Source organism: Lycorma delicatula, chromosome 6, assembly GCF_047948215.1.
Source record: "Lycorma delicatula isolate Av1 chromosome 6, ASM4794821v1, whole genome shotgun sequence".
NCBI classification, from domain to species: Eukaryota; Metazoa; Arthropoda; class Insecta; order Hemiptera; family Fulgoridae; genus Lycorma; species Lycorma delicatula.
The window spans coordinates 164,718,435-164,733,734 of record NC_134460.1 but is presented as its reverse complement, the minus strand read 5'-3'; the positions used below and the strand labels follow the sequence as shown (position 1 = coordinate 164,733,734).

General features: G+C 31.2%; 1 protein-coding gene across 4 annotated transcripts in view; it reads right to left on the bottom strand.

Annotated features, from left to right (window-relative positions):
* The window catches only part of Gbs-76A (Glycogen binding subunit 76A), a 143,341-nt gene that overhangs the window by 48,371 nt on the left and 79,670 nt on the right, over positions 1-15,300 (bottom strand). The window contains exon 1 of one of the 4 annotated variants that reach the window (XM_075369042.1): positions 5,115-5,179. The exons of the other annotated variants lie outside the window; for them this stretch is intronic. The gene's annotated coding sequence lies outside the window, so the exon portion shown is untranslated. Of the gene's footprint in view, positions 1-5,114; positions 5,180-15,300 lie in introns of those variants that run through there. 4 annotated transcript variants of the gene reach the window in all.

The following is a 15,300-nucleotide window of genomic DNA, read 5'->3' as shown; positions in this document are numbered from 1 at the left end:
GTGATGCGTTTGAACATGTCGTGCTCTCAGAAGTATAAAAGAGACGTAAGGAATTGCAGAAGATTAGTTAGTTTAACTTCGAATGCAAAACGTGCGTCTGGTACCAACCTGTATTTAAATTTTTAAAAGCGTAGTTTTATTGAAAATAACAATAATTGAGGTTCTGGTTTTTGAGTGTGCGGTCAAACGGTGTAACTGTTTTTTTTTCAACTGGATTTTAATGCAAAATGGATAAATTTGTTAAAAAACGATGTGAGCTATCTACATCCAGTGAATCGATCGATATAAATACAAGATTGTACAACGATAGTATATAGGTTATGGTTTTACGTCATCGAATTGAAAGCCGCAGTGCGTTGTTTGTGCGTTTGTTTTCTTGGGGGGGCCAGAGACCGGGCCACCCTCGAACTAAGAGGTCAAGGGGAAAATTGGCCACTCACAAGCGGCGAGTCAGTGTGGCGTGAGCCGCATTGTCGGACCGTGTGGGAGTTCCTTGATGCGGTTGCTATGTTCAACCGACATCAGTAGTTTACTTAAGTGAAAGACTCCTAACGCACCGCTGTGGGAAGCTAACCTTGAGATATACGGCTGATCACCAGCCAATTAGAGCTCCAAGCTCTTTAATATGGTGGATAGGTACTTGCTGACATTCAACGACCTAGGGGCGGCAGCGAATTTCTGTCTTGACAAAGTAAATTTTAATTTACGGATGCCATATATATTTTTAGTAGCTGACAGGGTGCTTCTACCCGTTTTAGTAAATATACGACAAGTGAGAGGTCGGGACACGTAAGCCGGTGGTGTATGGCACCGCGCTTAGTCCGCTCACGCTGTTAGGTAAGCTCTAGTAGTTATGTTACGATACCGGTCGCTAAACTATTTCGAGGCTCAGTAGCCGTTTGTGGCACAGACATTCCGTCTTACGCTTCACGGCGACCGAATGGGGTGATGGCGGGAGAAATGCCAAGCAAACCGATTCCCAACATCCAGTAAATCGATCGATATAACTACAACATTGTACAACGATAGTAATTTAGATTACGGTTTTACGTTGTCGGATTGAAAGCCACAGTGCGTTGTTTGCATTCAATTCCTCTCTGGTAAAAGCATGAAACCGTCAAAATTAATTTGACCCTTTGAAACTAAAGATCCGAATCGTAAAAGCAACCCCTTAGAATTTACCGAAAGAAAATTACATACATACTTTGACAAATCGACTAACTTTTATTTGTAAATCAAGCTATACCGATAAAAGTACAGTTAAACCATCTTATCTCGTAGCATTAAGAGTAGCTAGATATCTAAACCGCATACGATCGCAGATAACCTTATATTACCTGCTGCAATTGATACGGTCAGTGTTTAATAGAAAAAACAAAAAATTGGAAACAATTCCGGTTTCTAATGACACAGTATCGAGGCAAATCGGTGACATAGCTGCCGATTCAGCAAGTGAATTTTTTAGTACTCAATTTGATGAACCGATAGATATGGCAAACATTTCTCAGTTCTATGATTGTCAGAGGGACATGTTATTTTGCAAATCAGTACCTGGCTACGCAACAGGAGAATTTCTTTTTGATGTTTTTACTTCCTCGTTCGAAGTAAAAGAAGTATTGTGATCGCGAAAAATTTCGGTTTTCAGATTTTAACGAAAATATCCATTTTGACCATCCCTGAATTCATTTTGATTAGTTTCGGCGTGACGTCTATACGTTCGTATTTATCTTGCATAACTCAAATACGATTAGCCTTAGAATGTTAACATTTTGGATTTAGAACTGTTGTAACATACTCTGCACCACCTCCCCTTTTGATTACAAGTGACTGGACCAAAAGCGCCCAAAAATCAAAAACAATTTGGATTTTGTACTTTTTCTTAACCGCAATAATCAGCCCTCATCGAGAGCTTTTCAATATATAAATGATACTTATTTTCATCGGTTCTTGAGTTATAGCCAAATAGAATTTTAATTAATGGAATATTTGGATCGTACAAGGAGAAGAAGGTAGAAGTCGGTTCGAATCCGACTTTATCTATTTTTTTTTTTTTATTTAATATATCGATTTATTAATAATTATTAAACTCTGATTATAAAAACATGTTACGTGTAAATTAATAGGCGTACAAGAAACTCATGTGATGTCCACATTAGATTTATTATGAACCTATTAAAAACTACAACTTAGATTGCACAAAATTTATTGCACACGAAAGAACAGAGGATTTCTGAAAAAATTTAAAACATCGTCTTATACCATGGGGGGATGGACGCACTGCTTCCTTCACAAAGACATGCTCTTGCCACAAAAAATATGCCGGAAAATCTCAAAAAAATTATTTTTTAAGCTGTGAAAATAGTTAATTTTTTTAAAAATCGATCATTACAGAGTAGGCTGCTTGCTAAACTTGCGATGAAATGGGCGAAAAGAAAACTCTCTTTTTTCCACACAGAAATAAGATAGTTATCGCGGGGTAAAATTTTAACCCGGTTATTGGAATTTCGAGATGAATTAATAATACTTTTCCAGGATAAACAAACGCTATTCTCACGACTTTCCAGAATATGTTGCTGGTAGCTTACTTAGCCGATGTATTTTCACATTTAAACGACTTAAATGTGAATATACAAGGTCGTGATAAATACATTTTATTAATGACAGGCAAAGTTCATTCTTTCATTAAAAAGTTTGATATCTGGGTTATTCGCCTTCAAAGCAAAACTTTCGAATCGCTCACTTCCGATTGTATTGAGAAAAATTATTCACTACAGTTTGGATAGCATGAAGATGCTTTTACGTGAGCTAAAAATTCAGTCGGCTGTTTCCCGGAAGATAAGAATTTCTCGAAGGGACGGGTACTGAATTCATTTAGTAAAAACATTGTCGCAGCTGCTAAGTTATCGGTTGAGATTCACGACCGGCTCATCGAAATGTCTGCCGATAAAAAGTTACAACCATAATTCACATCAGATTTAGATACGATTTGGCTTGCTCGTTGTAGTGAATATGGAAATATAGGCGCAGAAGCATTGTAAACATTAATCCCTTTGATCACGTCTTACCGCTGTGTTTTCGTCTACGGTTGCGCTAAAAACTAAATATAGGGATCATCTTTTATTAATTGAAACGATTTGCTTTTGGGTGTTTCTAACGTATGGAGAAACTTTTAAATGAAAAACAAACGCAACCGTCTCACCAATTTATTTTCTTTACGTGTTTACTTATAAATGCAAGTAAAATATGTATAATAAATGATTTTTTTCTCGTAAAATGATTTCATTATTGTATACATGTAAAGTTTTAGGCTAATTGCACGACCCTCTCCTTCCTTCACAGCGACCCCCGGGTTGAAAAACTCTGATGTAGACCAAAAAAAATTAATGTGGACATTACATGACTTCCTTGTACGACTATTAAATTACTTATACGTATTTTTTTACAGAGGTTAATAATTAATAATAAATTAATATATTTAAATTTTAAAAAAAGTTAAAAAAAAAGGGGATGAAGTCGGATTTGAACCCACGTGCCAAAATATAAATGTAAATATAATATAAATATTTCATTAATTAAAATTTTATTCAGCTGTTACTCTGGAACCGATGAAAATAAGTACCGCTTATGATATCGCTGAAAAGTTTTCAACAAGGACTTATTACTGCAGTTAAGGAAAAGTCCAAAATCCAAATGTTTCGGGATTTTGGGCTTTTTTGAACGCTTTTGGTCCAGTCGATCGCAATCAAAAGGAGAGGTGCACGACTAGATATTACAACAGCCCTAAATCCAAAATTTCAACATCCTACGGTAAATCGTTTTTGAGTTATGCGAGACACATACGTACATACGTCACGCTGAAACTAGTCAAAATGGATTCAGGGGTAGTCAAAATAAATATTTCCGTTGAAATCTGAAAACCGAGATTTTTCGCGATCTCATATATATTTATTATACTTAGTAAAAGGAAGTAAAAAAGAACTTTTAGAATGATTTGTTTTTTTAAAATCGTTAAAAAGTTATACAAATTTGAACCTGTTATTAAAGTACTTTTTCCTGTTAAACTTAGTTAAAAATTACCTTCTAATTACAGTATTTAGGGTTACATAGACAAAAATAAGTGTTAAATTACCCCTTAAAAAACAATTAAAATTATTTTTACCCTATTAATGCAATGCCTCGTTTAAAAAATAATTTAAAATTGCTAGATTTTCAGCAATAAAAAATTATTTGAATTTTCTGGAATTTTATTATTGGAATTATTATATGTCCTGCTAATAATAGATTTAAGGTATTCTCATTCTAATAATAATTTATTTAATAAGAAAAAATAGTTTAAACAATTTCAGGCGGTAGAATAAAACAAAATAAAATTTGATTGTAAAGTTAACAATAAATAAATATTTTTCGGTTAAAAAATTGTCAATTGTTACATTGACAATTTTTTAACCGTTCATACGTATAACATTTTCAACCAATATTTTACTATTTTTATCAAAAAAGAATTCAAAACGTTGAAAAACACAAAACTCCTTTGGGGAGGTACATTTTACGATTAGCATCAAATATTGTTTGAGTATACAACATCTGAAACTTTGAACCGTATCTATGTTATTTGTTAGGTATCATAACCAAACGACCTGATCCGACATGAGGCAACCCAGTTAAAAAAAAAAAAAGATGCAACCATTCTTAGGAATAATATGCATCCCGTACCTTGATTAATAAGAAAAATGAGAGAAGTGATGTAGTTTGACATCTCTTTCTTGTTATTGCGTAATAAACATGTACAAATATGTAAATACAAGTGATATTAAACCTTCAAAGACCGATTACACTCGTATAACAAATATAATTAATTTCAGACAAAAGAAATATGTTAGCCGTAAGAATAACATAATAATTAAGCGGACTCCTTCGTATAAAAAAGAGTGAATTACGTAATACACTGTTTCCAATCGGTCGGAAAAAATTTCTATCCAAACTTTCAAATTAATATTTTCTTAGTTACCACGAATAATCGGAGCTTTACTTTAACCGTGTAGTTTTTTAATATTTTATTATTAACTTACGTACTACAACATAAACATCCATATAAAAAAGTTTAAATAAACTACCTCGGATGAAACGTAATTTTTGTGACTCCCTCATGATTGCACTCTGAGATGTATTGCGAGCAAATGACGAGAAAATAAATAATTATTTTACAATAATAATAGATTTACAGGTTTAAACACGAGAAAATAATATTATTTAATAGAATAATAGATAATTAAATTAAATTACGTTTAAATAAAAATCGATTTAAATTGAATCTTATCTAAACAAAATAGGGTCGTCGACAGTAATCTGGCGCTTGGATCTAATTCAAGAATTGAATTCTATTTTTGAGCGGCTTACAACTTCTTCATCTTATGTACGTCGTACTCTTTCTTGGACGATCATTTTCTCTCTTTCTTTTTATACGCTCCTACACAGAACTCCCTCCCTTCTTTTCGTCTCTCTGATGATCGGTTTAAAACATGAACAATCTACGTGATACATATCTCGTGCCAGATTTTAAAATAACCAACAAATAAGTAAGTTAATCATAAATACGGTATTTACTTCTTTTTGTCTGTGCGTGGGAGCGCGCGCTTGAGTGTATTTTATTTTTAAATGTCGTTTAAAATAAATTACTTGGAGTTAATAAATTTCTTTTTTTAATGAGGTTTATAAATCGTCAAATAAATATTAAAATATCGATTTTTAATTTTTAGTTTAGAATATCTTTTTTATGTATTAAACGTTTCCTTATTTTAAACAATAAGGAAAGCGTTTAAAGATAAATACGTTCTACGGTTTAATACCAGTAAACAGGCGGTCATTCTACCCGTGACAATTATAAATCATTTGAGGTAGAGTAGACGGCGGTTTGTTGCTTTCTCCTCGATTTTATGTATTTTTTAATAACTTATTTTATTTCTATATATTTTCCAACATTGAAAATATTCTTATTTTAGATCTTTCTGCCACGTTGCGATCTGTTTTGCTTTTAACAAATGCCGGCTTTTCTAAACTCATCTTCATATTCAGTCGGTTACATAGATTTACTTTTCAGTATTAAATTCTCTAAAAAATTTTATTTGTTTACTCACAACTTAACGAAATTATTGTACATCGAACCTAACATTTTTTTTTTTACAACAATTTTCTCAAAAATTACTAGATTCATTTCAGGAACTTTTTTTATTCGGTTTTTCTGGTCAAAAACTATTTGAAACTATCAAATTTACCCCTCAATTTAACTTTCAAAGTTTTTAGTATGTTCGTTTTAAAATGAAGGGTATTTTACCCTTGTATTACAAATTAGGGCGAAAGTTTCGCAAGCTATGACTCGAGAACGAAGGATTAATTAAATATGTTAATATCTTTTTCTGTATTTTTCACTTTTGAAACGTATCCTGAAATTTTTTCATTTCTTCGTGAGAAACTCTGTATATTCAATCCCGATCGGGAAGGAGGAACAGAGTGAAGGTATCGGTTTTATTGCTGAATATCATCAGCATTTGAAGATGTACAAATGTATAATCGAAGCTGGCAATGACAACTACTTTACTCCTAAGCCGTATATGCGACGCGCTTGTTATTCTTCAGAATGGTTATCCTGTTTTTAAAAAGATTTTTCTGTGGGCCTTTCCCTCTGGGAAAATTTTTCTTTCCCAAAAAAGGATTTTTTCTGGGCCTTTTAAGGCCGTGGTTAAATGTTTCTGATAAATAAAAGAACCGGAAAAAATTAATCGAATTGAATAGCTGGAAGGAGGATAATAATCTAATTCTACACTATCATATTCAAGAATACGGTACACGGATTTTAAGCTCATTGTGCTTAAAAACAGTATTCGGTTTAATCGAATAAGTAATAAAATGTCAATGCAGGTAATATTTATTAGGTAATAACTTAATAAAATGTCCGCTTAAAAACACTATAGTTCAACGGTGCTTAATTTAAATTTCTATGTACACACAAAGAAATACGTAATTAATTTTTACTAATTACCTTCTCTTTCGCCGTTCCAGCGTGTTTTTTGACAGATTTGGCAACCAAAGACCCTTTTCCGCCGTCTTTTAATCGTTACTGAAAAAACAACTAAACCGCTTTCGTGTTAAGTAGAAAAGGGAACGAACAAGGAACGTTTCATACACACGCGGAATAAAAAAAAATTACCTTCCACCAGTATGCCAGGGTTGGCACTGCGGTAGCGACAGTGCTCTCTCTCCCTCAAAGCCTCGTGTGCAGCTTCCTATGTGAGCATGCGCACAACAGCCAAACACCATGCCGCTGTACAAAGGTGCCATACAAAGATTTTTGCGGGATGGCTCATTAGCCATCCTGCAGCCATTAGCCATTAAATTTAAGGACTAAGAAAGAATTAAAGAAAAGACTCGTTATATTAATCGTTATCGACAGTATCAAATGGAAATAGGAGTGCTGCAGTTCCACAGTGCATATAGCGAGTCGTTACTGTTTTTATTATAAGATCTAACCTAGGTATTGAAACTGCTATATTTTTACTTACAATAAATAACGGCTATTGATAAAACACCGTTCTAATTTCACATAAAGAAAAGCACAACATATTATTTATTTATATGTTTAGACACGTGCGAATTTTATATAAAATGCTCAAACGAGAATCTGGATTGCCAAAATAAACTATTTTATTTTAAATTTACTCTTTGTTTAGATTTTCAATCGGTTTTCTGTTTTTGATGAATATATGTCACGATATTAATATACCCGTATATAAAATTCTTCAAATATTAATTTTTTTTATATAATGCGATTTTCATGTACGAGGGAAGATCTTCAGGATTATTGATCGTTTCTAAAACGCTATCTGAAATTGACTGCAGTTAGAAAAGAAATGAACCAAACTTAATACGATTGAAAGTATTTGTATGTACCTATACATGCAGGACTGGGGAAAAGATTCTTCACATTTTAATGCAAAAATAAAACGGTTTTTTTATTTTTCAAATGAATTTATTATTGAATAAAAAATGTGCAGTTTTGATCGACTACCTTTTTTGTAGAACGTCTGTGTTTTATGGACGAAAAGTTGTGATAAATGATTTTCACAGGCCTCTTTTGAACATAAGTTTATACTGTTAAGGGAGTCCTTTAGAGTCTGAAACAAGCGGTAATTTGACAGTGCCAAGCTTTTTCAGTTTTCTACGTTTATATATATATATATATATATATATATATATATATATATATATATATGTATATGATAATTTTTCTAAATTCAAACTTTTCAAGATCCATATCCCTCTATATTATTATATATTTTATATATAATCCAATTTGATCCACCTAAGTACAAAAATAAAAAATAAATAAGATGACACCTTATTTTTTCATAACCTTTACAATAGCGCTTTCGTGGCACCCACATCTTCAGTTGTATTTTTTGTTTTTTAAATGTTTCTATCAAACTACATATTAAACTCAAAGACACACACACACATTCGAATCTCTATATAACGAAATTGAAGATTCCGAGGGGGAAATTCATTAAATAGAGGTCAACTTCGTGACTAACGCTAATTTTTTTCGAAACACAAAAGTTTTGTTTTGATATTGTATACGGCACACTAAAGAAGCACCACAGCAAAGTACAGTATAAAGCAAGTAACGTAATCCAAAGACAGAGTCCAACTGACTTAATCCCAAGAAAAATCATTGCTGAGCTGTATGTATGCGATGAACAATAGAGGGAGTATGTGTTAAATGTTTTCTAAGAATTTTATTTGTTATGTCTACGTATTGTAGATAAATGTCTCGTTTAGATAAATAAATAAAAGTTTGCACAGGTATTTTAGAGTTCTGCGTTACTTAATGGATTTCGGAAAATTCCGCTTCTTTAATGTACAGGCTGACTGTAACTGCAGAACAACGTGTTTAAATTTTTTGTTAGATCTATATTGTTAACGGGTTATTAAAAATCTTGGGAATTTTCTCTTTACCGGTTCGATAAAAATGACCTGTCATTCCTGAATGTCGTCAAGAATACTTTTTGTTTGTATGCAGGTACGATTTAGAAATCAAAAGTATAACTAACTACCTTAAACTAACAGAGATGTCCAAAATACTAAATTTAATATCATTATTTGTAAAAAAACATTTCGTAAAAATTACAGTATGTTACTACAAACTTTATTATGTTAGTAGGTCACCATTTCGTTATACAGAGGTATGAATACGTTAAATATCGGTAAATATATTCCTAGTTTTATTAAAATGTCACACTGTAGTAAAAAAATTTGTAAAATCCAGGTTTTCGTAATATAGAGGTTCGTTATATGGGGATTCGACTCTCTCCCTCTCCTCTGTGTGTGTGTGAGTGCGCGTGCGCGCGCATGTGTAAATAAAGAAATCTCGAACAGCATTCGTTATATATACTACAATGATATTATACCCTGCAGAAGAATAAATGAACTAACGATTGTTACTTCGTTTTTTACGAGACACCACCACAATCGATGAATGTTGTATCGGTACTTTACTTCCAATTTTACTTCCTTGTGCGAAGTAAAGGAAGTATTGCGATCGCGAAAAATTTCGATTTTAAGATTTTTCGGAAATATCCATTTTGACCACCCCTGAATCCATTTTGACAAGTTTCGGCGTGACGTATGTGTCTCGCATAACTCAAAAACGATTAGCCGTAGAATATTGAAATTTTGGATTAAGGATTGATTATTGTAATATCTAGTTGTGCACATTTCCTTTTGATTTCAATCGACTGGATCAAACGCGTCCAAAAACGCCCAAAATTCAAAACATTTGGATTTTGGACTTTTTTTAACCGCAGTAATAAGCCCTCGTCGAGTTCTTCTCAACGGTACGGTACTTATGGTTCCAGTGGTGTAGCCAAATTAAATTTTAATTAATGTAATATTTGTATTTTACAACGGAAAGCACATCGGTTCGAATCAGACTTCATCTCCTTTTTTTTTAATTTAAATATATTGATTTATTAATAATTATTAACCTGTGATTGTAAAAAAATTTGTACAATAAAACATGTTTACAATAATTCAATAATAACAATTAAAAAAAAAGATGAAAAAATATCCAAAATTATTAATGAAATAAAATTTTGTTCTTTTCATTTAAAAAAAATGTGTATATGTAATTTAATAGGTGTCGCAAAGAAGTCATGTGGTGCCCGCATCAATTTTTATAATTTATTTTGTTATTTTTTTATGTTAATAGTTAATTCTATAACCGTAACAATACATCAGAAAATTTTTGTAATTTTTATAAAATGCCGATTAATATTTTTAGTAATCGATTGTTGAACCTCTGACCAAATTGCGTTCTGAAAGAAAGGTGGTATAAATGTCCGCGAATGAAATTTATATATCATTCCAAATTTTATTCAGTTTTTGAATTACGAATATCATTGAAAGAAGTATTTCTCATTAAACTGTAAATTTGAAGTAGTTTTACGTAATAAAATTTTAAACCTCAAATTATACTTGATTATTTATATAGAAACTAAGGAATATTTTCACTAACCGATTATATTTTTTTTTATACGAAAACGTTTAAAAAAAAAAAAATCCATTTTTTCCCACGTTAATTTTTTTTTTTGAATCTTTCTATCGAAGAAGGATACCAGGACCAAACGAATGAAAAAAATTAAAATAAGAAGCGAGAAATTAAATTAACAATTTTGTTTTGAATCGAGACAAAAAAGTGTTACGTATAAATATGTATTACGTAAAAAAAGGTTAAAGTTCAAAGACTTTTTTTACTCGTTAATCCAACATATAACTTGAGCATCAAAGTTGACGTATAACTTAAGCTTACACACTAAAAGCTAAAAACATAGGCGGATTTAAGTGTCAGCTATGCATTTATATTTGATAAGGACTTTTTTTATCGCGTGAAAAAATCTGATGTGGATACCCCATGACTTCCTTTTACCCCCATTAAATTACATATACACATTTTTTTTTTTTAAATGAAAAGAACATAAAATTCTGTTTCATTAATAACTTCTGATATTTTTTATTATTATTGAATTATTATTTATCGTAAAAAGTTTTAGAATCAGAAGTTAATAATTATTAATAAATCAATATTTAAATTTAAAAAAAGTTAAAAAAAGAATATACGTATGAAGTCAGATTCGAACCGATGTGCTTTCCCCTTGTAAGATCCAAACATTTCATTAATTAAAATTTTATTTGGTTATAACTCTGGAACCGATGAAAATAAGTACTACGTTTGTATATCGTTGAAAAGCTGTCAGTATAGCATAACTGAAGTTAAGGAAAAGTCCAAATCCAAATTATTTTGATTTTGGGCTTTTTTGTGTCGTTTGGTTCAGTCGATTACAATAAAAAGGGGCAGTGCACAACTAAATATTACAAGAGTCCTTAATTCAAAATTTCAACATCCTACGGCTAATCGTTTTTGAGTTATGGGAGATACATACGTACAGACGTCACGCCGAAACTAGTTAAACTGGATTCAGGGGTGGTCAAAAGGGATATTTCGTTGAAATCTGAAAAACGTAATTTTTCGCGATTACATACTTCCTTTATTTTGTACATGGAAGTAAAAATCAAAACTTGACCGGCGTAAGATATTCCAGATGATAAGCATAAATTTTAACATTCAACTATGGAAGTCGACTATTATTAATAACAGTATAGGCATTTTTAATATCTCTAATGTTATAATTTTAAATAGTCGAGTCTTTTTTGTTTAAAGTGACTTTATTTATAGTCTAAATTTGTTCGATACAATGAAAAATGGTTTCTTTACATTTTTTTTTTTTTAAATAATAATTGATGACAATTTTGTACAAAAAAAAACTAAAAAAAGGGAAAAAAATGTTTGATACTGTTATTCAGAAAATTTATTAATGAATGACAGTTTGTTGGCCATAATTCTTTATCGCGTGGTAATACGAAATATGATTGTGTTTGCTCACATATTATTATTTTTAGATGTTATATTTTTGTATATAAATTATTTATTGTTTTCGTTTTTTTAATAAACACGAGGATGTAACGTTATTAAATTTTTAGTCCAAGCATTTTACTGCCCTAATCTAAAATTTTAAATAATTGAGGTTTTTTTTCAGTCACATGTTTATCGACCGGTTTGATGCTATTTCCAATTCCTTTCTGTTTGTTGCTGACCTTCAACCTTAACATATTTACCTCCTATATCCTCTGTTAGACTTCTCTGTTTTATACGTTCCAAATTTTGTCTACCTTTACAGGATTAAATGTCCTAACCCTATCAAAATCCTAAAACCTGCAAAGGTATACAGATATTTCCCGGCTTGGCCCTAGACAAATATTTATTTCAAATATACCACAAGGTTTTTAAAAATTAAAGATTTAATTTTTAAACTACAATTACGAAAAAGATCATAAATTTCCGGTAAAAACATTTCGATCTGATTTGACCCTTTGACCGATCGATTATTTTATTTTATAAATTATGCAGTATAAAAGTATAATTGATAAACAAAATCAAAATTCTTAATAAAAATTTAAGTCTCAGTTGACCTTGATCGAAATGTTTTTATCGTTTAAATTAGATCGTATTTTTATAACGACAGAAACAACTTGAAAAATATATAAAGTATCAGTTATAAAAAAATTTTTAAATTTATTAAAATTCTTCAGTCGGGACCCATGGGACCCTTTTTACATCCTTGTGGGAAGTAAAGGAAGTATTGTGATCGCGAAAAATTTCGGTTTTCAGATTTCAACGGATATATCCATTTTTATCATCCCTGAATCCATTCTGACTAGTTTCGGCGTGACGTCGTACGTATGTATCTCCCATAACTCAAAAACGATTAGCCGTAGAATGTTGACGTTTTGGATTTAGGGCTGTTGTAACATCTAGTTGTGCACCTCCACTTTTGATTACAATCGACTGGACCAAAAGCGTCCAAAAAAGCCCAAAATCCAACAAAAAAAATGTATTTTGGGCTTTTTATAAACTGCAGAAATAACTCCTCATCGAGAGGTTTTCATCGACATATCAAAAGCGGTACTTATTTTCATCGGTTCCTGAGTTATAGCTAATTGAATTTCAATTAATGAAATATTTGGATCTATAAGGGGAAGGAAGGCACATCGGTTCGAATCAGACTTCATCCTTTTTTTTTTAACTTTTTTGTAATTTAATTATATTGATTTATTAATAATTATTAACCTCCGATTGAAAAAAAAACTTTTACAATAAATAATAACGATAAAAAAAAATATCAGAAGTTATTAATAAAATGTAATTTTATGTACTTTTCATTTTAAAATAATGTATAGGTGTACAAGGAAGTCACGTGGTGTCCACGTCAGATTTTTTTTTTTTAAAGTCGAGTCCTCTACATTAACACTCTATGTAGTTGGATCTTCAATCTTGAAGTTTAAAAAATCGATATTTTAATTATCGATCCTATTCAGTCCTCTTGTTTTTGGACACTGATTTCTACATAACTGTATAGGGGATCTCGTGCATTGGAATCGGTAAAATGTTAAGCGTAAACTACCGTTACTAAATGAGCGATAGAACTAAATAAAATGAAACGGCGCGTGCGCAGAGGTAGAGCAGATAAACTTAAGTAAATATCCTAACCGTCACGATTATAGTCGCGCAAGCGTACAATAGTTTTATTTAGTTTCCAGCCACTCGTTCTGCAGCGCTGTGTTTTTCGGGTGACTAACGAAACCAAAAGGGCGGCCAGTTAATATTCTTTACAGTTAGTTTCATAAGTGGCCTACACTACATCCACAGTAGTGATCTCATTACAAAATATATGTATATATCATTTAGAAGTACGTGCTAATTTTTTTTTTTTAGTAAACTACTATCGAATAAGAAAGTGTAAACCACTTTTGAAATTAGCCGCGAATATCTTTAAACGGTCGCCATTTTGGTTAGCGTCTGAGCAAAAAGTCTCTAGTCAAATTTTTTACCTTTTAAAAATTTGTTATTTTTAAAATAATGACACAACCCTCCACTTTCCATTTAATATGTTTGATATCCCCTGGGGCGGTCTAAATTTAATCTATCAAATTGCTTCAAGGTAGTGTTTTAATGTTGAAAAATTATTTAAAGATTGCCGTACTTTAGCACTGTATCCGTTATTTCATCTCATCGTTATATATTATTAAAATTATTTTATTTTTTTGTAACTAAAGATCATAATTGTACGCTTCAGCGAATAATGTATAACTTAAATGCGTCAGAGCCACTGCGCTATTCACTTGGTTCGCAAAACTTCCAAAAATATGTACGGGTCGATCATAAAATTATATAGTTTATTGTGAAACAGCCGAAAAACAATTCAAACACAATTCAAAATTTGTTACCGTTAAAATTGTTCCAGATATGAACATAACATCTGCCAGGCAGAAAAACTATTTAAATAAAGAAGCGTAATCTATTTTCAAAAGCGAATGTTCACTCGCGTTTACGTCTACACATTTAGATTCGACGCGATGACCTACATTTTTCTTTTTTGTTTTCAATATTAATATGAAAATAGAGTGTAATTATTACATGAAAATAACGTATAAAGAAATTACAAGGCTCGCTTTCTTATTTTTAAAATATCCTTCCTTTACAAATATATATTTAAAAGTTCTTTTTCGGTAGATTTTTCTTTAATAATTTTATCTATACCGAAGATCGTACTTATAACGTTGTCACCGAAGAAGTTTATAAAATACCTATGGAAAGATTTTCGTGTTATATTTCATAAATATAACAGTAGGCAGTTTAACGGTACTTTTATTTCAAATTATAACATAATTTTTGAAAATTCTAGGTTATCTGTTTCACGCAAGGAAACAATTTATGGTTTTCGAAAAATTATAGATTAATTTATTTATACGGTCATCTTTGCTTAATAAAAGTTATTTTGTTATTAAAGTTTGAGTCTCGCACTTAAATTTGAGCACGATTTGGTGGCCGAATTTGAAAAAAAATGTCTTTCCAAATAGTGTAATTGCTGTTTTTAATATACTTTACACTTAACAACAAAAGAATTGTTTTCAACCAAGTAGCGAACCTTCCGCAATCTTTACATCCCCAGTTATAACTTTATTGCTACTGCAGCAACGTTAGTTCTAACGGGAAAATATAGCGATTGGCAAAGTTTTGGGTTTCGGCGTTTGCAAATGTTGATGAGACGCCCTAAGAGACGCGTTAATTTAAAAAAATATATTAAAAAAATATTCTATTTATGTAGCGTTAAATTTTGGACAAAATTTAAA